The sequence below is a fragment of the Monodelphis domestica genome, chromosome 1, assembly GCF_027887165.1.
Source record: "Monodelphis domestica isolate mMonDom1 chromosome 1, mMonDom1.pri, whole genome shotgun sequence".
NCBI lineage: Eukaryota > Metazoa > Chordata > Mammalia > Didelphimorphia > Didelphidae > Monodelphis > Monodelphis domestica.
In genome coordinates this window covers 357,240,342-357,265,189 of record NC_077227.1, presented here as the reverse complement: position 1 = coordinate 357,265,189, position 24,848 = coordinate 357,240,342, and the positions used below count along the sequence as shown (strand labels likewise).

The following is a 24,848-nucleotide window of genomic DNA, read 5'->3' as shown; positions in this document are numbered from 1 at the left end:
CTCCCATGACAAAGTAGAACACATATAAATTAGCTAAAAATCAAACATGTCAATCATTCTCATACAAATGGAGGCAAAGACAGTGTTTGGTTCTTCTCCATCATATAAAATTCAAGTGGCCTGAAACAAAAAGACCTCCAAAAAATATCCCTTTTCCAATACTTCACCATGGCCTCAAGAGTAGTCCAAGTGACTCTGTGGTCTTTAATGTTATGCTAGCAGGGTGTTAATCTAAGCAGAATCTACCAAAATGGAAAGACTTCATTAGGGCACTCATTTAGCATCTCTCCTCGATCATGTCCTCTCAACCTCTGTAGTCAAGCAGTTGCTTTTCCTCCATGTTTTTACTCCCTCAGTTTGTCCTCTGCTTGAGGATAGTTTGTTTTTTTTTCTCGTAGATCGCTGCAGGTTGTTCAGGGATATTGTAGAGCCATTACTGGTAAAGTCCATTACATTCTCTTGTACCACAATGTGTCAGTCTCTGTGTACAATGTTCTACTGGTTCTGCTCCTCTCACTCTGCATCACTTCCTGGAGGTTGTTCCAGTCTCCATGGAATTCCTCCACTTTATTATTCCTGTTAGCACAATTCCATCACCAACATATATCACAATTTGTTCAGCTATTCTCCAATTGAAGGGCATCCCCTCATTTTCCAATTTTTGGCTACCACAAAGAGCGCAGCTATGAATATTGTTGCACAAGTCTTTTTCCTTATCTCTTTGAGGTACAAACCCAGCAGTGCTATGGCTGGATCAAAGGGCAGACAGTCTTTTATCGCCCTTTGGACATAGTTCCAAATTGCCCTCCAGAATAGTTGGATCAATTCACAACTCCACCAGCAATGCATTAATGTCCCAACTTTGCCACATCCCCTCCAGCATTCATTACTTTCCTTTGCTGTCATGTTAGCCAATCTGCTAGGTGTGAGGTGATACCTCAAAGTTGTTTTGATTTGCATCTCTCTGATTATAAGAGATCTAGAACACTTTTTCATGTGCTTATTAATAGTCTTGATTTCTTTAACTGAAAATTGCCCTTTCATGTCCCTTGCCCATTTTTCAATTGGAGAATGGCTTGATTTTTTTGTACAACTGGTTTAGCTCTTTATAGATTTGAGTAATTAGACCTTTGTCAGAGGTTTGTGTTATAAAGATTGTTTCCCAATTTGTTGCTTTCCTTCTAATTTTAGTTACATTGGTTTTGTTTGTACAAAACCTTTTTAATTTGATGTAGTCAAAATTATTTATTTTGCATTTTGTGACTCTTTCTAAGTCTTGCTTGGTTTTAAAATCTTTCCCTTCCCAAAGTTCTGACATGTATACTATTCTGTGTTCACCTAATTTGCTTATAGTTTCCTTCTTTATATTCAAGTCATTCGTCCATTCTGAGTTTATCTTGGTGTAGGGTGTGAGGTGTTGATCCAAACCTAATCTCTCCCACACGGTCTTCCAATTTTCCCAGCAGTTTTTATCAAATACTAAATTTATGTCCCCAAAGCTGGGGTCTTTGGGTGTGTCAAAGACTGTCTTACTGAGGTCATTTACCCCAAGTCTATTCCACTGATCCTCCTTTCTGTCTCTTAGCCAGTACCAAATTGTTTTGATGACTGCTGCTTTGTAATATAGTTTGAGATCTGGGACTGCAAGGCCACTTTCCTTTGTATTTTTTTTTTCATTATTTCCCTGGATATCCTTGATCCTTTATTCTTCCAAATGAACTTTGTTATGGTTTTCTCTAATTCAGTAAAATAGTTTTTGGTAGTTCAATGGGTATGGATGATAAGGAATTTTGCTTTTTTAATCCTTGTTGAATTGAATTTAAATTTGGCAGAAATATTGGTAATTTTGGAAAACTGACAAAAGTATAAAATGTTTCTCAGTTCTATGTGCCATTTCCTAATTTGGAATAACAATTCCAGAGTGGCAGAAAAGGAGACAAAGAGCCACATGATAATTAAACTGTCTACAGGATGTTAATTTGCCTTTTTATATTTGTATATTCAGCCATTGTCCATTTGTTGATAAGTTGACACTCCTGGTGGATTGAATGAATATTGGTACCACTGAAATGACTTACTCAATATAAAGCAGTGAATTTGTTTTCCCTCATACCATACTGCCTCCAGTATATAGTTGTATCCATTGGACGATAATATCCATACTGGAGCCCCAGATGGGACATCAGAGAATCCAGATTTTAATTTTAAATCTTCCATTAACTAGATGCAAGACTGTGTACTCTTAATTCTGTAGAATTTGGGAGGGTTTTGGATTAGGCAATTTCTAAAATACCTTTCAGGGTGAAAACTCTTTCCATATGTGTGTGTGTGTGTGTGTTTGTGTGTATGTGTGTGTGCATATGTAGCTCTGTATGTACTTAAGGAGAGAGATTCAGAGAGAGAGATAGGAAGTATGGTGTACTAAATGGAATATTGAACTTTTTGTGGAATTAGAAAGAGTAGGAATACTTTGTCTCAGATTTGATAATTAATGTTTGGTTCCTATATACCATGTAGAGGATTTCAAATGACCTAAACCAAAAAGACCTCATGCACACACCCTTATAGTACCTCAAGCACCTCCCTACCACTTATTTGCTTAGTAATAAGTACATTTATATATGCCTATTGCTAAAGCAATTTCCTATAACTGCAAAAGAAGTTTCCTCACTAAGAGTTTCCTACACATATAAAACTATAGAAGCTTCAAATAAGATACATTCACACCAACTCATGTATTTTGAACAGAAGTTTTTTGTCATTTTTTTTTCCTTTCTACTTCCCTAGTGAGTATTCAGTGGTTTATAGGAACATGCATACACATATACAAATTTTCCTTCCACATTGCAGGGATTGGGGGGGCACAGTGTCCCTGCAATCAGGAAAATTCATGTAAAAATTTTGGCCTTCCCTTATACCAGAGAAGAAATCTGAATTTTTTTTCTTTTGTGGATCATTTATATTAGATTATTGAAGATTATTTCTAACAGTATATCAGTTTATGCATTTATGAGTTACTAAACATTTGAAGATATCTGTACATTTCTAGCCTCATGTATCATCTTCTCATTCTTGTGTTCTTTTTGCACTTACTTTTTACTTATTTTAGCTTTAAAAAGGAAATTGTATGTATTTATGGTAATAAAAGATAAAATATGTGGATATTTTGTCAGTTTAAGGTTTGACTCTAGATGGTCCCTCTGGAAGTTTTGAAACTTTGGACTCAATTTCCCTTCGGGCAAAATTCCTAGAGAAGACTACTTTTTGCCTAATTTAATACTGCCTGATTGGATCCTTTTGTCTTCAAATCCATTTTGAAGCTTATTCAATGTGCAGTCCTATTTTCTTTGTGAAATGTGATTTCTGTATGCACAAAGTGGCTTTGTTGGAACAAATGCAAACATAGAAAGACTTGAAGTTATTTTTTAAAGAGTTCCCTGTTCTAGTTTTAAATATTTGGGCTCTGTGATCCACCATCAGGGAATCATGTAATCACAAACGGGAGACGCAGTGTAGACTTCCCAAATCTCTATCTCTCCCCATTGTCACAAATATTCTGGTTGTAAGTGAAACCTCACATTTCAATAAATACTTTTGAACCTAATTTCTGCTCTGCATGCTGAGAAAGAACTGTCAAATCTGAGGTATAATGACTATATGATTTCTTGCCATGGTACTCAAAATTTAAAAACAGATTTGAATGTCATCTAAGTAAACTCTCTGTGGGATGCAGACCCATTTAGAGATTACTTTTCCATTTGGCTTTTCTACAACAAAGCAGGAACAAGTGGCAAGGAAGCCAAGTGTAAAGTGGTGTCTCGGGGAGTAATGACATGGTGAAGCATCAAGGAGCAAAGAGAATGTAAAATGTTGACATGATTTCAATCAAACCAACATACTTCCATGGGGTAATTGACCTGCACTAGGAGTGCACTAAGGGGTTTAGGGGTGTGTGTGTGTGCATGTGTGTAGGCAGATTAGTAGAACTGGCAGGGATAATAGAAGCCATTCCTCTACCTTTGCTTTATAGAGGATAAATCTGAGGTATGGAGTTAATTTTTTCTTTCACTGGGTATGTCTTCAACTTATGTCAAATACCTAATCATCGAGAGGCAACCCGGCAAAATGGTTGGATGACAGAAAAACCTGGAGTTAGTAGTTCTGAGCTCAAATCCTATCTTTGAAATATACAGCGTAAAATTAGAGGTGGGGGAATATTAGATAACCCATTTCCAAAGTCCTTTCCAACTCTAGATCTATGACCTAATGACTTAGCAAAGCAACCACTAGCAAATCAATTAGTCTATGAACTGCACAACACACTAAGATACCCACTTTGCAATGATTCCAGGGAAATCACAATTCTTTAGATATGGACTAGAACTATGGCACAGTGAACCTGAAATCAGGAAGAACTGAATTTAAATCCTGCTTCATATACTTATTAGCTATGTAACCTTGGTCAAGTCATTTAATCTCTGACTGCCTCAGTTTCTTTACTTATAATATGGCTATAATAGCATCTACTTCCATAGTTACTGTGAAGATAAAAGATTATTTGTCATTGTCTTTGCAAATCTTAGAGCACTACATAAAATCTAAGAATTATTGTTGTTGCTGCTTTTATAATCATTACTATAATATACTGATTTAGACATCTACTAGTTGTATGACTCTGAGGAAGAGTCTCAACAACTTCTTTCAGCTTCAGTTTTCTCAATCTATTAAATGGAAATGGGCATCTTTTTTCAGGGTTTTTCTGAGGATCAAAAGAAATGACACATTCAAAGAGCTTTATATACCATAAAGGGCTATATAAGTTCTAGTTATTTTACCAGGATAGATCATTTCCCTTCTCTGTACCATGAATCTTAGAGTCCTGTCTACAGCACCAGGGTACCTCTAGTGTCTCACAGATTGAACCCATAATTCTTTGAATTATTACATTCTTAAAATGAGCATCATTAGTTGGTCCAGTCTGGCTCTTTGTAACCCTACTTGAGCTGGAGTGGTTTGGCTTTTCCTTCTCCAGCTCATTTTACAGAGAGAAAAAGAGACAAACAGGGTTAAATGACTTACTCAGGATCACATATCTAATAAGTGTCTGAGACTAGATTTGAACTCAAGAAGAGGAACCTTCTTGACTTTAGATCCATCCACTGCATTGCCTACATTAATTGCTTAGATAGTTGAAAACTTCTAGGGCAAGAAAACTGTTCCAGAATAAAGAACAAAAAAAGTACCACAAATAGGTATAATCCTTATAACTGAATTCAAGTTATCAGTCCAATTTGCTGAATGCTATCAGAGAGAACATTTGTCCCTATATAGCTCATTGCCTAACTGACCATTTTAGGAACACCTTTAAGTCTGTTTTCAATAACAAATCTCACAGTTGACAGTTACAGTCATGTTTATTGGGTACAAAACCTCTCCCAAAACTGACTGTGAAAAATTGAAAAAAGCTAGTCTCCTTACTTCATGCCAATTTTCAAAGGAAATGAGCACTCGTTTATTTCTTCTATGTAGTCAGACCACTTTTCTCCTTCTCCTGATGCCTCACCCTTGCTTAGAGGTGGTTCTGTGATCACAAAGACACACTAATAGAAGATAAGTTAATATGAAGATAGAAAGTGCTCAGGTATATGGAGCTCCCATCCAAGGACCAGACTGGCCAAGATTAGAGGCCTTTGTCACCACAGGCAATGCAGTTTTCTGGGCATAAATACTCAAGGAGACAATTTACAAAAATATTGAAGTCTGCACTCTGCTGGTGAAGGGAGTACTGATACAGATTAAATCTTTCAAGGACCATGTGTTTAAATTGGCTTGGGGTGCCCATTCCATGGAATGTGTTCAAAGCCATTACTGAATGGCCACAGACACTTTTGGAACTTGTTTCCAGACTTTTGTGGTGCTGAACTGTCTTTATTGTTTCTAGAAGTATTACCAAACTCCTAGAGCAGGGGTCCCCAAACTTTTTACACAGGGGGTGAGTTCACTGTCCCTCAGACCGTTGGAGGGCCAGACTATCAAAAAACAAAACAAAACTATAAATAATCTGTATACCACTGTCTGGGATAGCGGAGGCTGCAATGCTGGCTGTGATGGGCCTGTCACACCTTGCACAGGCCCATCACTGCTACCACTATCCCAGGCAGCAGTATACACAGTGGGGAATCCCCTCCCCCAGATCACCACTCACCATGCTGATGTCTTCCATTGTGCAGTCACATAATCCTTTGCATGGTGCCTCGTTCTTGTTCAGTTACTCTCAGAACAAGGTACCACACAAAGGATTATGTCACCAGAAGTAGTACTGTATGTGAGCAATGCCATGCTTTGTGGAGCTGCCACATACAGTGCTTCTCTCACTGACCACCAATGAAAGAGGTGCCCCTTCCAGAAGTGTGGTGGGGGCTGGATAAATGGACTCAGGGGGCTGCATGTAGCCCATGAGCTGTAGTTTGGGGACCCCTGCCCTAGAGGTCCCTTGGTCCTCCTCTCCTTCATCTACTGAAAACAGGAAGAGATGTAGTTAACTTCATCAGTTTAAGGAAGAGACAACTTCCAAGTATCTTTGAACAGTGTAAGGCCCTCCATAGCTGCAGAATCCCCTCTTCCTGAGGTAATCCTTCTTTCATCATCTGTTTCTTCTATATCCTTGGTTCTGTAATGGAGAAGGCTTTTAGATGGTAAAAGAAACAGGATCTAGGAGAGACAGCTGATGTTTAGATTGGTTCAGAGAGAAAGAGAGAGACAAAAGGGTTTGATTACTTTACCTCTTCAGCCTTCCCTCCTTAGCTATGGCTGCTCTCACAGATTGGTTTTTGTACCTCTCATCCTCCTCCACTACTAAAGCCAAAATGTTTCCCTCCCTCTTTAAGTTGTTCCACTCACACTTGATTCAAATTTGGGAAAGGATAACCACTTTAATATCAATTAATACAATTAGGATAATACAAAGCAATGGCTGGCAGGGAAAAGAATAGGAAAGGAAAATGGGGGAACAGGGGGGTCTCTTCTATAACCAACCCCTTTTCTCTCCCTCCTTGAGTTTTTTTGGGGGGGACTCAGACTTTGGCAGCCTGAACCCCCAGAGAGATAGTCAGGTTGACTGACCATGGGTTTGGCCCCTTGGCCACAGTTCAGACCCAGGGCAGCAGGAGCTGAGGTAAAGTCTGGTAGAGAGCTCAATGTCTTTTTCTCAGGTTCCTCTTCAGTAGTCTTTTCAATTGGTAAATGTTGGGGGGAAGGATTTTCAGTCACTAGCAGGAAAAGGTGAGGAACCCTCAGGAGAAAGTCTTAACCAGGCCTCTCTCTTCAGTTTCTCAAAACTAAAACTGAGAGACCAACTGCTCTTCAGAAGGAACCTTCTGGCTCCTCAAGATTCCAGACTATTGGGGCCCCTCCTCTGACAAGGAGAAAGATTCAGTCTAGCACTACTCCTTTAGTACCTTCCTCTGTCACAATTCAAAATTATTTTTTGAGCACCTTTGCCATCAGATTCCCTGAGCTTCTTAGTAGTAGGAAGAAATACTACAGCAAAAACAACTTGATTTCCTTGAAATTAAATCTCCCAGAAACCCATTTAGATGGTTTCTATCTCAAAAGCCCACTATATAAGTATTCAAGTATCACAACTCCCAGTTCAGCAATGCATTGTGCAAAAACGATACAGGCAGAGAAAACCAGAAATGCCTGAACATGCTTTTGGATTCTGACAAGCAGAGTTCACTTCCTATAGGACCCCAGGCTCCAAACTGAATCAAAAGTCTCTAATGTATATCTCACTTCCAGAGACCTGGATCTTTTCCAGAAAGCAGATGACCTCTGTAACGATTTTATCAATGGTCACTCCAGGCCAAATTTCTAGGGTAGGACTGCTAAAGATTCAGGTTCTAGCATGAATTCAGTCATGGCCAATTAAGTACTCATCACAATGCAACTCCACTGAGTTGGACTCATCTGAAGACTCAAAGACAGGGGAACAGGTTTCCTGGCCAGGTGAACTGGGGTGATTTAAACAGGAACTTTTAAAAAATTGAAAAGAAAAGAAGAAAAAGGGAAAGGGAAGGGAAGGGGAGGGGAGGGGAGGAAGAAAAGAAGAGAAAAGAGAAGAGAAGAGAAAAGATTCCAGAATGTAGTGAATATTAACTGCTGTGTGGCATGGTTAGGGTTGGCTGGAAAGGTACAGGGATGCCAACCACCCAGAGAAGTGGCTGTAATCAGTGGAGTTCCTAGGCCTGACTGGGATGCCAATAGGCAGAGTTTCAAACAATCTCAGACTTTCCAAATAGTGGCTGCTACCATAAACCAACAGAGGGTTTCTAAAATGTTGACAATGTGTTAATGACTATTGGCCATACATTCAGTTTAGATTTGGATTGTCTTTTCTAACCATCTTTAGTTATATTTTCTAATCTCCCGGGAAACAAAGATTATTTATTATATTTATTATAATATAGTTTATTATGCCCAATGCATCTTTCATAGCTTCATTTTGTTACCTACTGGTTTAGAATGCACCCAAGGTCAAGAATTTGAATTTATATCATTCATATGGTCCAGGACTTTAAACTCAGGGGGTAACTAATAATGTTGGTTATATTGAATTAAGCTTAAGTTACCATCAATCAATCAATCAACAAGCATTTAAGTTCTTCTTATTGTTGTTCTTCAGTTGTGCCCAACACTGTGTGACTCATATGGGATTTTCTTCGTGAAGATACTGGAGTGGTTTTCCATTTCCTTCTCTGGTGGATTAAGGCAAACAGATGGTAATCAATTTTCTCAGGGTGACGTAGCTAAAGAGTATCTGAAACAAGATTTGAACTCAGGGCTTCCTAACTCCAGGCCAATTAAGCTACCTAACTGCCTATGTACCAAACCCTGAGCTTAGTGACTAGGATATACAGCAAAAGTCAAAAACATCCTCCTTTCAAATAGTTTACAGTTTAGAGGGGGAAAACAATATAAACATAATTAAATATAATATATACACATATATGTAATACACATATATATACACATATATGTAATACCTCCCTTCTTCCCTGTCTTTTCTCTCCTCTCTCTCCCTTTCCTTTCTCTTTATAGATATATAGACATTTGTACAGATATAGATATAGATAAAAGTATAAATATAGAGATGTATAAATATATGTACATAGACATATAATTTAATTATTGTGAATTTAATGTTTATGTTACATACTGTGCTTTGTTTTTAAGAGTGGCAGTACTCCCAAAGAGATAATGGACACAAAGACTTGTACAAAAATATTCATAGCTGCGCTCTTTGTGGTGGCCCAAAACTGGAAAATGAGGGGATGCCCATCAATTGGGGAATGACTGAGCAAATTGTGGTATATGTTGGTGATGGAATACTATTGTGCTAAAAGGAATAATAAAGTGGAGAAGTTCCATGGAGACTGGAACAACCTCCAGGAAGTGATGCAGAGCGAGAGGAGCAGAACCAGGAGAACATTGTACACAGAGACTAATACACTGTGGTATAATCGAACGTAATGGACTTCTCCATTAGTGGCGGTGTAATGTCCCTGAACAACTTACAGGGATCCAGGAGAAAAAAACACCATTCATAAGCAAAGGATAAACTATGAGAGTGGAAACACCGAGAAAAAGCAACTGCCTGAATACAGAGGTTGAGGGGACATGACAGAGGAGAGACTCTAAATGAACACTCTAATGCAAATACTATCAACAAAGCAATGGGTTCAAATCAAGAAAACATCTAATGCCCAGTGGACTTACGCGTCGGCTATGGGGGATGGGGGGGAGGAAAAGAAAATGATCTATGTCTTTAACGAATAATGCTTGGAAATGATCAAATAAAATATATTAAAAAAAAAAAAGAGTGGCAGTACTGATGATTTTTATAATGTGGCGTTCCTTTCTCTTCACAACCTGGTCCCTTCCTAATTTTCTTATTTCGTGCCCTCTTCTCTTCCATGCATTCTACCTATGTGGAACTTTGCTGGTCCCTTCTAACCAATTCTATGTCCTCTCTCCAAAGAATGGGGTAGAGAAATACAAGACTGGAAACATAGGAAATAGGCCAGGTCATAAGAAGAAATAAATGAGACATTATCAAAATCATCAGTATTGCCATTGTGAAAAACAAAGTTCAACTACATCCAACACAAACAGTGAACTCATGTAAACGAATTTGCATATGCCTCCATTCATTCTAACAAGACTAGTGATACACTAGCTATGTGCAAGGGTCTATTTATTTGCATTATTGTAGACATGTAGACTAAAACTGAATCTTCATCATGTCAATTATCCAAATGCAAAGTGAAAAACTCATTCTTTTATGCAGATACTTTACTCACCCAAGGAAACAAATCCAGACAGATCAAGTAAAAGTGCACATGGGGCAGTCCATATTTTGACCCATGAGTTAAATAAAACTTCAGGAAAAGTTTGGGTTTCTATTTAGTCCAACATTTGAGTGATTGACTCATTTTTTGCAGGCTTATTCTAGTTTTTTTTTTTAATTATATGAAACCCTGCTTTTATTTTAGCCATGCATTATTCCAAAGAGCCAAAACACAGAACATAATGCATCTCAAAAGTCTTTGCACAATTTTAAGCTTAAATAACTATTCATTAAATATTAAGCTTAAATAGATATTAATTAAAGCTCTTTAAGAATATAGTTTTAATTAAAGCTATTTAACAACTTACATAGCTTTAATTAATAGCAATTTAATAACTTAAATATCCTTAATTAAAGCTATTTAATGACTTAATAACTATTTAACAGATCTGATAACTTAAAACTCTACTGAGACTTTTGAGATACCTGTATATTTAAAAAATGAAATTGACCATTAAGACCAATACAATCAGGCAGAGAAATAGAAATATAGTCAGAGACTCAGAAAGACCAAGAAAAAAAAAAGAGAGACAGTGACATAAGAAGGACTATACAGAGAACAAATTACTCATGTTAGAGATAAATTTCTTTATCTTCCTCCCTCCCTCCAGGGTATTATTTGTGAATTCTCTCTTCCTACTACTTTCTTCTACTAAATAGTACCCTAGGGACTTGAGACATACTTCCTGGTGGGAATAAAACATTTCTCCCCAGTATTAGTCAGGTCTCATTGGTTATTCCATACAACAATAAGAAGAGCTTCATGTAACACATTCTTAGTAATAATGATGATAATAATGATAAAAATAATAGTAATAACAGCTTAACATTTTAAACAAATTACTATATTTGCTAAGCACTTTATAATTATTATCTCAAATAATCCTCCAAACAACTCTGAATGGTAGGTATTATTGTTATTCCAATTTTACAGATAAAATGAATAAGAGATTTGTTTCTATGATGATACAAAAAACAATAATCCAAACATATTACAAAGCTTGGGGCAACCTGCATCATTGTATTTGGTTCTCACAAAGACTCTGAGGTTGGTAACAGAAGTATCTTCATTCCTAGTCAAGAGATAAGCAAACTCAATCTTAGAAAGGTTAAAAAGACATGCCCAAGACCTCAAAGCAAGAGCATAGCAGAGCCAAGACCCATGAGTCAAATCAAAGTTCAGGATAAGCTCAGGGTGCTAGAATAAGATCAGTGATTCACTGGAGCAGCCTTCAGGCACACTCTTTTTCCTAGAAACTTTCAGTCAGCTTCATTAATGACAGTCTCTCTATCTCCCTGGGTTACACTGTTACTAGCCCAGGTGGCCATGTAAAGAACCCAAGCTTAACTCTGGCGATTTATGTATGATTTTGCTCTTCACCTGAGGGAGATGTTATAGGAGTTTAGTTGATGAGCTAAAGAAACTAAGTCCCTGCGGAAGGACTTCTCTCTTCTAGTCTTTGAAGCTACCCTTTTAGGACTTTGGATCTTCTCATTTGGGATCTCAGTAGTGTTTCACACAGTTAAAGTCAGAGGTAAGCTGGTGACAACTTGCCAGCAGCTTGATTGCTAAATTTTCAGTAACCATTTTACCTCCAAAATTGGAAAATGCTACAAATCAGGACTCCTTTGATTGTCTGTCTAGACTAGTGGTGTCAAAGGAAAGGAAATGGATCTCTGCATGGGGCATATTGACTTTGAAAACCACAAATTAACTTTATCTATGTTGCATTGTATTCCTATTAGTTTTCTTTTTTAATTTTCCAATTACAAATTAATCTGGTTTGGCAACCTTACAGACTTTTGCAGCAAGACTTTTGATATCTAGACTAGAGAAAATGTTAGAAATTATGATTAAACTTAAGTGTCTTCTTTTCTGAGAGCAAATTAGTAAATATTTACCAGCATACCCATAGATATAGACCAGAGACAAAATATCTCTATTTTTTTCTTCCTTTTCTCCAGATAACAGAACTCATTGTTACAGTGGAGAAATTACCAGCTTCTTTATGATCTCCCGGAATCAGCACAGGCAATAATAAGAACATATGCATTTTTAAAATTTAATTTAAAAAATTACTTTCAGTTCCAAATTCTCTCCATGGATCCCTCCATCCCCTCTCCCACTCATTGATGTGGCAAAAATATAATGCTAACTCTACAAATAAAGTCAGAGAATATAGAATTGGACTCAGAGAGTCTTTCTTCAAACCTCATCTCCACTATTTTTTGCAAGTGTGACTTAGAGCAAGTCACTGTAACTGTCTAACCTATAAAATGAGGGGTTTGGATGAGATGGCCTCTAAGGTTCTTTCCAATGCTTAAATCAATGATCCTATGACAAAATGACCTCAGAAATATTCTATTGCAGCAGGTCTTTGATCCTAAGACCAACCAACATTCTTTTTATATTGTGGAGGATACTGCAAGTTGTAGGGAGAAAATGGAATTCATGTTGTGGTTTCAGTTTGACGTCTTGAAATTAGAAATCTCTTCTATCTCTAATCTCATGTCTTCAGACTGAGAGATTTTACAGTTCTATATCACCATTGATAAGTACCTTGTTCTCTGTGTCCCTGGAGGACTTATATAGGGCCAGTGGGAGAAACAGATATTAAGTTTTTGATTCAGAAAAGATTCTTTCAAATCTGTGTTTTCCCAAAGTGGGATAGGTGGCTTTGGTAAGTAATGAGTTCCTCATCTTTATTAGATGGCAATTTGTTACAAATTTTGTATATAGGAATTAAGTTTAGGAAAGATGAAAAGTATTCACAGAGGGTTATCACAGGGCATGACTATGGGATTGTGGGGGTCCCTGCATGTGGCATAGGCATATATAGTCATTGGTTTGGGGGGCAGAAGAGTTTGTGGTATTTATGATTATAGTGTCTTAGGATAGAATCACAATATATCCCCTCTCCTTTCCTATATCATAAAAATTTGCAGGGAAGTAACTTTGTCCTGTACATATCCTTATTCCTTACAGACTGATAATAGCCTCTACTACATAGAAACTGCTTAATCAAAATTTATTGAATGAATTATTAAGGTTGATGAGGTTCCTTGAAGGAGATTTGGTATGGCAGAAAACCCTCCCACTTGCCTGATCGATGAAGCTGTTTTGTTTTAGGCCAATGTGTTCTAGTAGAAGAGCCTCCCTAGATCTGGAATCAGAGGATCTAAGTTCAAAAACCATGACTGTTATTTATTGTTTGACTTTGATCAAGACTCTTCATCTCCCTGGGCCTCAGTTTCTTCTTCTGCAAAATTAGAGGACTGGAATACATGATCTTTCTCTGGGCTCTAAATCCATGGCTCTATAATCTTCCAAGATGTTGTGAACTTTATTTTCTACTTGTTCTAGATTATTTACAGCTTAAATCAAGTCACCAGAAAAATGAGCAAAATGGTCATTTGGAAGGCATCCCTCATCTTGATAATCTTTTCTGAATAAAGTCTAATATTTAATAAATGTTCATTTTGTTATATCTCTTTCAGTAGGTAAAGACCTTTAATGAATAATTGGAAAGTCAATTAAGTTAACCACTCATTTTTTGTCAATAATTTTTAATTATTGCTTCCTAAGAATATTGTATTGGCCAAGGAAGTTAACATATCACTAAGCTTCTGTTGATAGTGTTTTCTTATGTAGTTTCAAATCCCTTTACCATATCTATTTTAGGACAATTGTTAATTTTAAACATTTCAACATCAGAAGGCAGAAACTGCTTGGGGGGAGGGGGAGAAACAATCCAAAAATTATGAAAAGGGACAAAAGTAGAGAAAAAAGGAAGTTGTTTAAATTAAATATATATATATATATATATATATATATATATATATATATATATCCTCATAAAGAAAGCCTCTACTAAATGAAGAAAGCTACCTTAGGGTAGAAAGAGTGCAAGAAGCAACAAATTAAAGTTAAAATTATGAAGAATCGCCCACTCATAGATGATCAATCTGAAATAAAGGATCTCAAATTCTATGATGAAAAATGAAAGGAACATTGTATTTAAATGACAAAAAAATGATTTTTAAAATTCAACTTTTGAATTTTTGTTCTTTTATTGTGAACAAAATCATCATCAATCATTCCTAATGAACAAAAATTAGTATTTTACATGAAACCATGCTCTCATAGGTAATTTGCTCATTTTATTAAATAGTAGATTAAGTTTAACATGGTAGCAACACAATTGCAAAATTACTTCATGATCTCCTCCTAAACTTCTTTTTATATTCCTCTAGATGTTATTGTATTTTTATTCATCTTCTTTTTTTATATTTCTATCATTTCCCACTAATTTATTTTCCTCTCTCCTGTAACAAATAAGCATAGACAAGCAAAACAAATCAACACATTGACCATGTCTGAAAATGCTTGTCTCATTCTATACTTTTATTTCGTTACTTTTCTACCAATATATGGGAAGATTAAATGCAATTTTTCTTTCTTTTTATTAATTTACAAATATTTTATTTTTAAATCAATTACTTAGAAAAACAATTTTTAACTTTATTTTCTTTAAGTTTAAGTCAAATTCTCACCCTCTCCCCTCTCCTCCCCTTTCCTCTCCTTGATATGGCAAATAATCTGAAACAGATTTTAAATGTGTAATATTATAAAACATTTTTCCATATTAATCCTTTTGTGGATAACAACTTAATTGAATGAAAGAAAAGTGAAGAAATAAAGTGAAATATAGTATACTCAATCTGCATTCAGACTCCAACAGTTCTTTCTCTGGAGGTGGATAGCATTTTTCATCAAGACTCCTTGAAGATTTTCTTGGATCACAGTATTGTAAGGAATAGCGGTCATTCTTAATTGTTCACCTCATAATGATGCTGTGACTATAGACAATGTTCTCCATTTTCTACTCACCTCACTTTACATCAGTTTATGTAGGCCTTTCCACGTCTTTCTTATATCAATCATCCTTCACATCATTTCTTATAACATAGTAGTATTACATTATAATCATTGTTCCATCATTCCCTAATTGATGGATGTCCCCTAAGTTTGTAATTTTTGCCACCACAAAAAAGAGGTGCTATAAATATTTTTGTATAAACAGGGTTTCCCCACTTAAAAAAAAACAACAACTCTTTAGGATACAGACCTAGAAGTGGTACTATTGGGTCAAAGAGTATGCACAGTTTTAAAGCTCTTTGAGCATAATATAAAATTACTCTCCAGAATGGTTGGATCAATCCACAACTCCATTAGCAGTGCATTAGTGCCCCAATTTTGCCACATCCCTTCCAGCATTTATTATTTCCCTTTTTAAGTTGCTTGAGAGGCCAGTTGTAACAATCCATCTTATATAGAGAGAAATTGAAGCTAAAGGAGGATAATGACAATAACAAGGTCACAAGATAATAAGCTTTAGAGGTGGGATTTGAAATCATTTTCTTTGAATCCCAAGCCAGATTACTTTCCTCTATACCATACTCCTTTCCAAAGAAAATCTTTACTATATCACATATGCTAATATTAGCCAATTTTATAGGTGTGGAGTATAGTACCTCAGAGTTGTTTTAATTTGCATTTCTCTAATCAAAAGTGATTTAGAGCATTTTTTCATGTGATTATATATAGCCTTGATTCCTTCAAAATTGCCTATTTTAGACACAACTTTTCAAGACAATGTCTATTTCATCACATAGGATGCATTTGTGAACCCACACTAGTCATTTACTGAGCCTAGAACATGTATTATAAGACCAAAAATAATAACAGGCTCCATTATTTAAGGGCCTTGCACCCTTCTGAAAGTCACCTGAATTCTCTAAGATTATTCATTTCTAGGATGATGAGGATTACTGCCTCAAATCCCCTCCAACACAGAGAAGTTGTGGGAGAGTTGAGCAGAAATCTCTGTGGAAACTATAAAGTGTTATAGCTTTATAGGTCATAATAGACCTAAAAGGGGCCTTAGAGGCCATCTGGCTCTACTCTGTCTTTTTATAGATAAAGAAACTGAGACTCAAAAAGGCTAAATAGCTTGGTCGATATCATACTGGTAGTGAGTAGCCGAGCCAGATTTTGTATCCAGGCTTTCTGTCTAAAATCCTACACTCTTTTTACCACATGGCAGCTGTCTCTCCCATCTGACAAAACTTCCGACTCTAGCAAATGAACCAGGATTATTCTTCTTCTAATATTGACATTCTCAGTAGCAAATATGTGTGGGAAAGTAGCCAGATGCATCAGCTTAGCTCTAATTTTATATAGGAGACATTACTATCCCAGGGTGAAAGAGCACTGAGCTTTCCTTCCACAAAGGCCAATCTTGAAAATTCAGATTTCCCCCTTTAGAAATTAAAGCTTAGTTATCTTGCTTGACATTTATGTGGACTGGCAGGAAATTGGTTACTGGCAGGAAATCCACTATACAAAAAGTGCCTGTCTAGTACTGAGCCATCAACTTGCTTGAAAGGCCATTTGTAACAATCTGTCTCATAAAGAGAGAAATTGAAGCTCAAGGAAGATAATGACAATAACAAGATCACAAGATAATAAACCTTAGAGGTAGAATTTGAAACCATTTTTGACTTTCAAGACAAAATATTTTCTACTCTACCATGCTCCATTACAGAGAAAATCTTGAGTCTCACATTCAGAGAGTTGGAGAAAACATCAGAGACGATTTAGTTTGACTTATTCCTGACCAAGAGTCCTTTCTATAACATTCCTGACAAATGACCATTCAGCTTCTATTTGAAGACCTTTGGTGAGGGATCACCCACTAGCTCCCATTCCATTATTGGGCAGCTATAATAATTGGAAAGCATTTCCTTACATCAAGTCTAATGTATACTTTATTAAAACTTTCAATGAGTTTTCCTAGTTCTACTGTCAGAGGCCAAGTAGAATAAATAGAATCCTTCCTCTATGTGATAGTTCTTCAAATCCTTGAAGACAGGAATCATATGTACCTTAAGTTATCTCTCCTAACAATTTCCTTCTTCATTCCACCAAATGATCTCCATTATTACTATCTCCTCTCTTCTTACCATCCTGAGTGCCTTTTCCATTTTAGCTCGTCTCTGTCCTTCCTAAAATGTGGTACATAGAAATAAGCACAGTATTCTAGCTGTATTTTGCAGAACTAGAATCTCCCTAGTTTGGGATACTATGCCCCTCTTAATGCAGCCAAGGTTACAATTGCTTTCTGGTTTCTGTGCCTCAGTGTTAACTCATAAAGAGTTTTCGTTAGAAAAAAGAAAAAAGAAGAAAATCATATTTTCCCAAATAAACTATCATCTAGCCATGCCTTCTGCATTTTATACATGAATGATTTTATGTCTCTATCTGTGGCATTTTATTGTCACTATCTGCAAATAGTTCTTGTATGTCAAGATCTTTTTTTTTTACTTTTATATCCTGACTCAGTTGTTACGTGTCAACAGAACTACGGAGAAAACCTTGGGTGTCTCCACTAGAAACCTTTTTCCAAATAAAATTATATAAATTATTGACAGCCATTTGAGCCTATTCCTTCAAATAACTCTTGATCCATTTAATTTTACTTTAACATCACATATTTCCCCCAACTAGTTGATAAGAATAACAAGAGTGTATAGTAAAAATTAGCCTCTGACAACTAGGACAACTATGTTGACCTTTTGTCTATTAATTCGCTGCATCATTTACTAGCTCATGATTTTGTATGAAGCATGTGATCTTTTACTTGAATTCATCTCTCTCCTCCTTATGTCCAGATGGTATATACTGCCATGATAATATTACTCCCATTTTTTCTTCCACTGATCTTAACCTAAATTTTTCTACCATCTTTCTCTTTCTGATTCCTAGATTGTTTTACATGTGTATATCATGGTAACATACCATGCTATTCTCTTCTCTATCCCTTGAACTATTGTTTCTTTAGAATACAGTATACCCTACCAACCATGTTCAAAATTCAATAATAACTAGGAAGTTATATTTGCTTCTTTGTGTTAGAATCTTTAGTTTACCTCACTTACCCAAATGTTCTTCATTTGTCAATAGATGTATGAGATTATAGATTTTATTCATCATTCCCTTTTTGTATTTAATTATCTCCTATGAATTTCAGGGTTCATTAACTGTTGCTCTTCTTGCAATCAAGTAGTTATTGCTAGCTATTTTCTCCTAGAAGTTATACCTAGTAACATTCTCCCTTCCCATTTTTTAAATCAAAGGCCTTTTTGGTCCTATCTTCAATAGTCCAGGAAAATACATTACTGATAACTATATTCACCTGTAATTTATAAAGCATGCATTCTATATAGTGTCCAATACAGTCCTCCTTAAATGCCTAGTCAGGTTCATTAAGTGACCTCAGACCCAGGGAAGCATGAGTCTTAACTCAAGATTATCTATCAAGGAAGACATGAGGTACTTGTAATCAGTACAGGTAGAAAGATTATTAGGATATGGATGATAGAACAATAAAATGACTGTATTTTTGTTTTTTATCATTGGGGGCACCTGGGTGGCCCAGTGGATTGAAAGTCAGGCCCAGAGATGGGAGGTCCTGAGTTTAAATATCACCTCAGACACTTCCTAGCTGTGTGTCCCCGGGCAAGTCACTTAAACCCATTGCCTAGACCTTACCACTCTTCCGCCTTGGTACTAATCCCAAGATTGAAAGTAAGGGTTTAAAAAAAATGTTTATCTTTAGAATCTGCCTTTCCCTATAACTTCAAGGAGGTGATAATGTATATGTATACATATATGTAGCATTTTACACTTTTCAGAGCACTTTCATTCTTATTATAGCAGGAATTTTTCAACTATGACCCAGAAAACCCCAAGGTGGTGATGATAGATTTTAGGGAATTTAAGAACTTGGATGTGAAAAATATATTCTTATTTTCATTAACTTTTAACTGAAATCTAATATTCCCTAAAATGATTTAAAAATATTATTCTGAAAAAGGGTCCAAGGCTTCATTATTTCATCAAGTGGGCCCAAGACACAAAAAGCAGTAAAAATCTCTATTTAAGAAACTTAACATGAGAGCCTAGGAAGCAGTCCATGAAAATGTTATTCCCATTTGACAAAAAAGCAAAAATATAAAGAGAACTGTACTAAGCCCATGATTAATCATTTAATTCCATTTTCTCTTTCTAGCATCTACTTTTTAAAAAAATGTGTTGTCCTGAATTGCTTTGATGGTTATTTTAACAATACTGGTGAATTATTTCGGGTGCTTAGATATCGGGGGTGAGAAGGGCAGATATCTGAGTAGGATTACTGCTTAATTTCAGGTCAAATTCTCCATCTTCTCTTTGTGTATATGATATAAAAATTACACCATCAAGTTCTTTCTTGGATAAAGTGTCTTTTACATTGACAATGACCAGAGAAAGCAGTTGGTATTGTGGAAAAGAAACTAGAACAAGTTCTGGACTTTCTGCCACTATGCTGGAACAAGCAAAGTGGGAATATTAGAGAGAGAGGAAATTGACAAGACTGACAGTTGGTGGGGAAAGAGGAAACTAGGAGTGGCAGTTGATATTGTGATTAGCACTTCTTTTCTGGCGTGGGAAGTGGGAGGAGCTTGTACTTCCCAGGCTCTGGATAGAAGTGCCTCTATTTTCTTCAGCCTGAAGAGACAGGCCAACCAGCTCTGAAGGTCAGAAATTTTCTTGTTGCTTGCTGTCTACTGCTAAGATTTTAAAATTAAGAAAACTAGCACAGATATAGTGTAGACAGGAATAAGAGAAACCCTGCACCAGCCTGTGAGGCCTGGCCTCAGCTCCAAAACTGAGAAAGACTCCAACCTTATTTAGAGGCATCCCTTTTCCCTTTTCCTTAATACCTCTCCAATCCGAACTGGTTATTAAAATTTATCTTATTTGAATATCACAATCAGATTAAGTGGACTATCTTTTCTGGGGCATAGAGGGAGCTGAACCTCAGTTCAATCATCCATTTACAAATGTTCCTTATAGGACCCCTGTTGGGTGACCAAAGTCTGGGGAAAGTCTTGTCCCTCAGCAGGGTCCATGTTTACCTGCTCTGGGGCATCTTAGGCATCAATCCATAGAGAAGACATCCCCGCAGGCTATCATAAGTGGCTCATTTCTTGGACACCCTATTTTGTTCACAAACAGCCTCTCAGCAGGGGTCATGTCTCTCCTTTGCCTCACCAGCAGCCATATTACCTCTCTCACTTCAACTCCTCTATTTCCTGCTACAAATCTTCTGTATCCCCTGTTCTTCATATCCATCCATCTTTCCCTATAAATATTACAATTTTGAGTATGTATCAAAGCCCAGGTGCCAGAACCACAATATATTCACTGTGTTTCTATGGCACAATGGTAAGGGGGTGACTACATTATTGTTATAAAAACCTACCTTCAGTGTGGATCATTACCTACATATCATTCAGTACTTGTTACACACTTTGATTGGTCCACAATTTGTTCTCTCCCATCCAACCTGTGAGCAGGCAATATCTTCAGCTTCCTGCTATAACCTCTCTTAAATTAAAACTCTGTTAACTATTTCTAAATTAACCAACTGTACCTTTAATTCAATTTTATTTTTGACTGCCCATCATACAAATATCCCTGTATTGGGTATGATGAGAGATTAAAAGAAAAAATAGATACCTTCCCTGCCCTAAAGGAACTTCTATTTGTGGAGAAGTAGCTCTTGAAGTAATTTTGATTTGGAGTCAGAGGATCTAGGTTTGAATCCTCCCTCTGTGTCACCTTGGACAATTTTTTAACCTCTCAAGGTCTCAATTCCTTCATCCACAAAATCAAAGGATCAGAAAAGAAACATTAATTAGCATTTATTAATCACTTCCCCTGTTCTAGGCACTGTGACATACATGAGTTACACAATGACAAATTGAAACAGTCCCTGTCCTCAAGGACTTTACATTCTCACATTTTTCTTTGATTAAAGGCAATTTAGGAGGTGGCATTAGAGCTGATATTTGAAGTGATCTAAGGATGCTAAGAAGTGGGTACAATCTAGGAAAAGGCTTAGATGGGAGGTGGAAGGTCATGTATGAGGAACAACAATCCAGTTAGTTTTGCAGGACTATAGAATATGTGAAAGAGAATATGCCTAGAAATATTGGTTGGATCCAGGTTATGAAAAGATTTAAATTGCCATTAGACAATTTCTATTTTATCTACAAGGCATTAAGGAGCCTTTAGAGCTTCCTGATTGTCAAGGAAGTTTTATCCCCTCCTCCTCCTGAGTAGCCTGTCCATCAAATATTCCTGAGATAACAAAGCTGCACCAGGGTTGTGTCTGTGTATGTTCTGTACATCAATAAAAGTCAAGGTTGGGGGCTGCTCAGGGGAGAACCACGGGAGAATTGAAAGGGAGAATGAAGAAAAGGCAGAGCAGGCAGGTGAGGGAAGGAATGAGGAAGACACTGGCAGGCTAGGCACCATGAGGTCAGCTTACTTAGGAATGTTTGTCTAACCTTCCAATAAACTTTATGAAATATATATCTGGGTAGAAATAATATTTATTTTAATAATTACAGTGATCTGAGGAATTGAACCATTAGATCTTTTTTTTTTTTTCAGGATCATCACTTTAGCGACTGAAAAGCAGAGTTAGGAGACTTGAGATAAGGATATCAATTTAAAAGTTATTGCATCTCTTGAAATGAGAGAGGAGATTTTGAATTAGGGTGTGAGTGTATAGAGGGAAAGATGTAGACATATAGAAGAGATGTAGATGTAGAATCCACAATCTACTGGTTTATTTGAGTGGAAACATGAGGAAATATCTAGAGAGAAGAATTAGAGATGGCTCTAAAGTTCCCAATGGTAGAGATCTCAGAAAATAGGTAAATTCAGAAAATTAATGGATTGGGGGGAAAGAAAATCAGCTTTGTTTCAGACATTACATAATGAAGAGCTGAAAGTGATCTGAGAGATGACTGAATCCAGTACTCTCATTTTAAAGATGAGAAAACCTTCGTACAGAGATATCAGATGACTTGTGCTGGGTCAAACAGCATGTCAATGTCTGAGGAAGGATTAGAACCCAGGATTTAAAGTCCAGTTCCCTTTCCCTTATGCCATAATACCTTGTGTTGAGTTTCAGAAGCCCATGGGCTATCCAGATGAAGTATTTAATAATCAGTTAGTAACAAGTTCAGCTCTACCATTCTTGGTCCTATGAATCCAACATTTCAAGTTTTAGGTAAAAAATATTTTAACTAACCCAATAAAAATCTTTATGTATTAGATGAGATTTCTACAATGAGAAAAATTTACCACAGAAGGTTAAATTGGAAAGCTCACAGGCATCAAACTGGCACAGGCTAGCGATGATTCTATAGAATTTATAGTTACTGAGGAGTATAGAATTCCCAGCTCCCCTAATCAGCTCATACATCACAAAAGTAATCACTGTTAATGGTTTTAGATGAGCAAAAAAACAAATAAGATGCTAATAGAAAATTCAAGTATGGTCTTGTGATTCCCACATCACAATCTACTATCAGTCATTAATCATCATGGAGGAAAAAAAAATCCATCATTTTCAGGTGCCATTTGGGTCATAATAATAATGTAAAGTTGTCTATAGGAGGGATGATATTATAGATACAAAAGAACAAAGCCAAGAAAAGTGGGACAATTATACTTAGAGGAAACTATCATGGGGCTGGGAGAGAGAAGGGGATGGAATGTATTACATTATATAAGGTGATATAGCTGGAAAATAACATTGACTTGGGAGGAGACTTTGGTTCAAGTCCCAGGTCTATTTTTAATAGCTATGTGAACTCATACAAGTCATTTACTTTCTCTAAACCTTGGCTTCTTCATCCATAAACAAGGTTATTTTATCTAATCTCTAGTGTTTCTTTTCAGCTAGCCAACATTCTATGCACTAAGATCTCCTTCTCATTCTAAACTCTTGTGATTTTATGGCTCTTTCCATGAGCTAAATATCCTAATTTGTACAGGAAGTCACTTGAGAATTAATTCTCAGAAGAATTAATATTTTCTGCTGACCTAGGAGTCAAATGGGATATAGAAGCAAGTGTAGTTTTGAAATTAAATACGCACACATACACATGCACATACGTGCGCGCGCGCGCACACACACAAGGATAGCTAAAACAGTGATGCTACTAACAAATGTGTGTTGTTATCCACAGGGGAAATGTAGAGTCTGGATTTTTACAGGTAAGAATAGAAATAACATTTCTAAAAATTTCCTGGTGAGAATACAAATGCAAATGCAGGCTCAGTGGCAAGAGGACAACTGTATAAACATATCAAATCCAGAGATATTTAGTAAAGCTGAGTGAGCTGAACTTCAGCTAGATCTAGAATGTAAATAGCAGCTCCCCAGTCCCTCACCCTAACTAGATCACTCCTCCTGTTTTTTTAAACTGTTCAACTGGATATCTCTGATCAGTTTTACAGAGCTTTTTGTCAAACACCAGTTGGCCTAGAACAAACGTACATGAAAAGACAATTTGATTCTCAAAAAGGCATTACATTTTAATGAATGAAGCTTAACATTTCTCTTTAGCCTATACTAATACACACACACACACACACAGAGACACACACACACACCCTTCTGTGACAAACCACATTTATCTAATAAGTTGGAAGAATTTCAAAACTAATTCTGCAGAGAAGCAGATTAATTTATACAGTAACTGAAAATAGCACCAGACTTAAGAGTTGGCTAACCTGACTATTAGAGATAGCTTTTGTTGTTCAGTCATTTCAGTTATATCTGACTTTAGGACCCCATTTGAGATTTTCATGGCATAGACAGTGGAGTTATTTGCCTTTTTTCTCTCTAGTTCATTTTACAGATGAGGAAACTGAGGAAAAGAGGGTTAAGTCACTTGCTGAGGATCACACAGCTAGTAAGAGTCTGACACCAAATTAGAACTCAGGTCTTCTTGATTCTAGGAGTACAATTCTAATACAATGGACTAGCTAGCTGAGTAGTAGCACAGACTAGGTCATTTATTAGCAGTGAAAACCTGAATAAATCTCCAAAATTCAGTATCCATTTCCTTATCTGTTAAATGGAGCAAATATGAATAAAACAAGCACTTATCACAATGCTTAGCAAATAGTAGTTTCATTTCATCCCTCCTTTCCCTGGTTTTATAGTCCTATTGGGAAGAAAACACTATGTAAACTCTACAACTCAATATAAATATGAAACTATTGGGTAAAAAATATTAGTGATGATAGTCAACAATAAAAGTAAAGACAGAACTCACAGATGATGAGCTTCTACTTTCAGTCCTACTACTCAGTCATTGTGAGAAGGTGAAGGAGTTGAGTTACTGAAACAAAGCTCTGCTCCAGTTTCTCCATCTGTAGAAGAGGAATAACAAAAAGAATTGTTATCTCTGTGTGCTGAAAAGATAGGATTCAATTGTACATATAACAAATTACTCATCTTGTGCCTCT

General features: G+C 36.4%; 1 protein-coding gene and 1 long non-coding RNA gene across 4 annotated transcripts in view; one reads left to right on the top strand and one right to left on the bottom strand.

The window, feature by feature from the left end:
• The window catches only part of SGCD (sarcoglycan delta), a 1,484,556-nt gene that overhangs the window by 1,188,136 nt on the left and 271,572 nt on the right, over positions 1-24,848 (bottom strand). For all 3 annotated transcript variants that reach the window (XM_056821905.1, XM_056821897.1, XM_056821913.1), the window contains one exon: positions 24,656-24,752. The gene's annotated coding sequence lies outside the window, so the exon portion shown is untranslated. The remainder of the gene's footprint in view (positions 1-24,655; positions 24,753-24,848) is intronic.
• On the top strand, positions 6,326-12,593 carry LOC103103911 (uncharacterized). Its single transcript, XR_457788.3, has 2 exons — positions 6,326-6,628; positions 12,374-12,593. It is a non-coding gene; the product is annotated as an uncharacterized LOC103103911 (long non-coding RNA).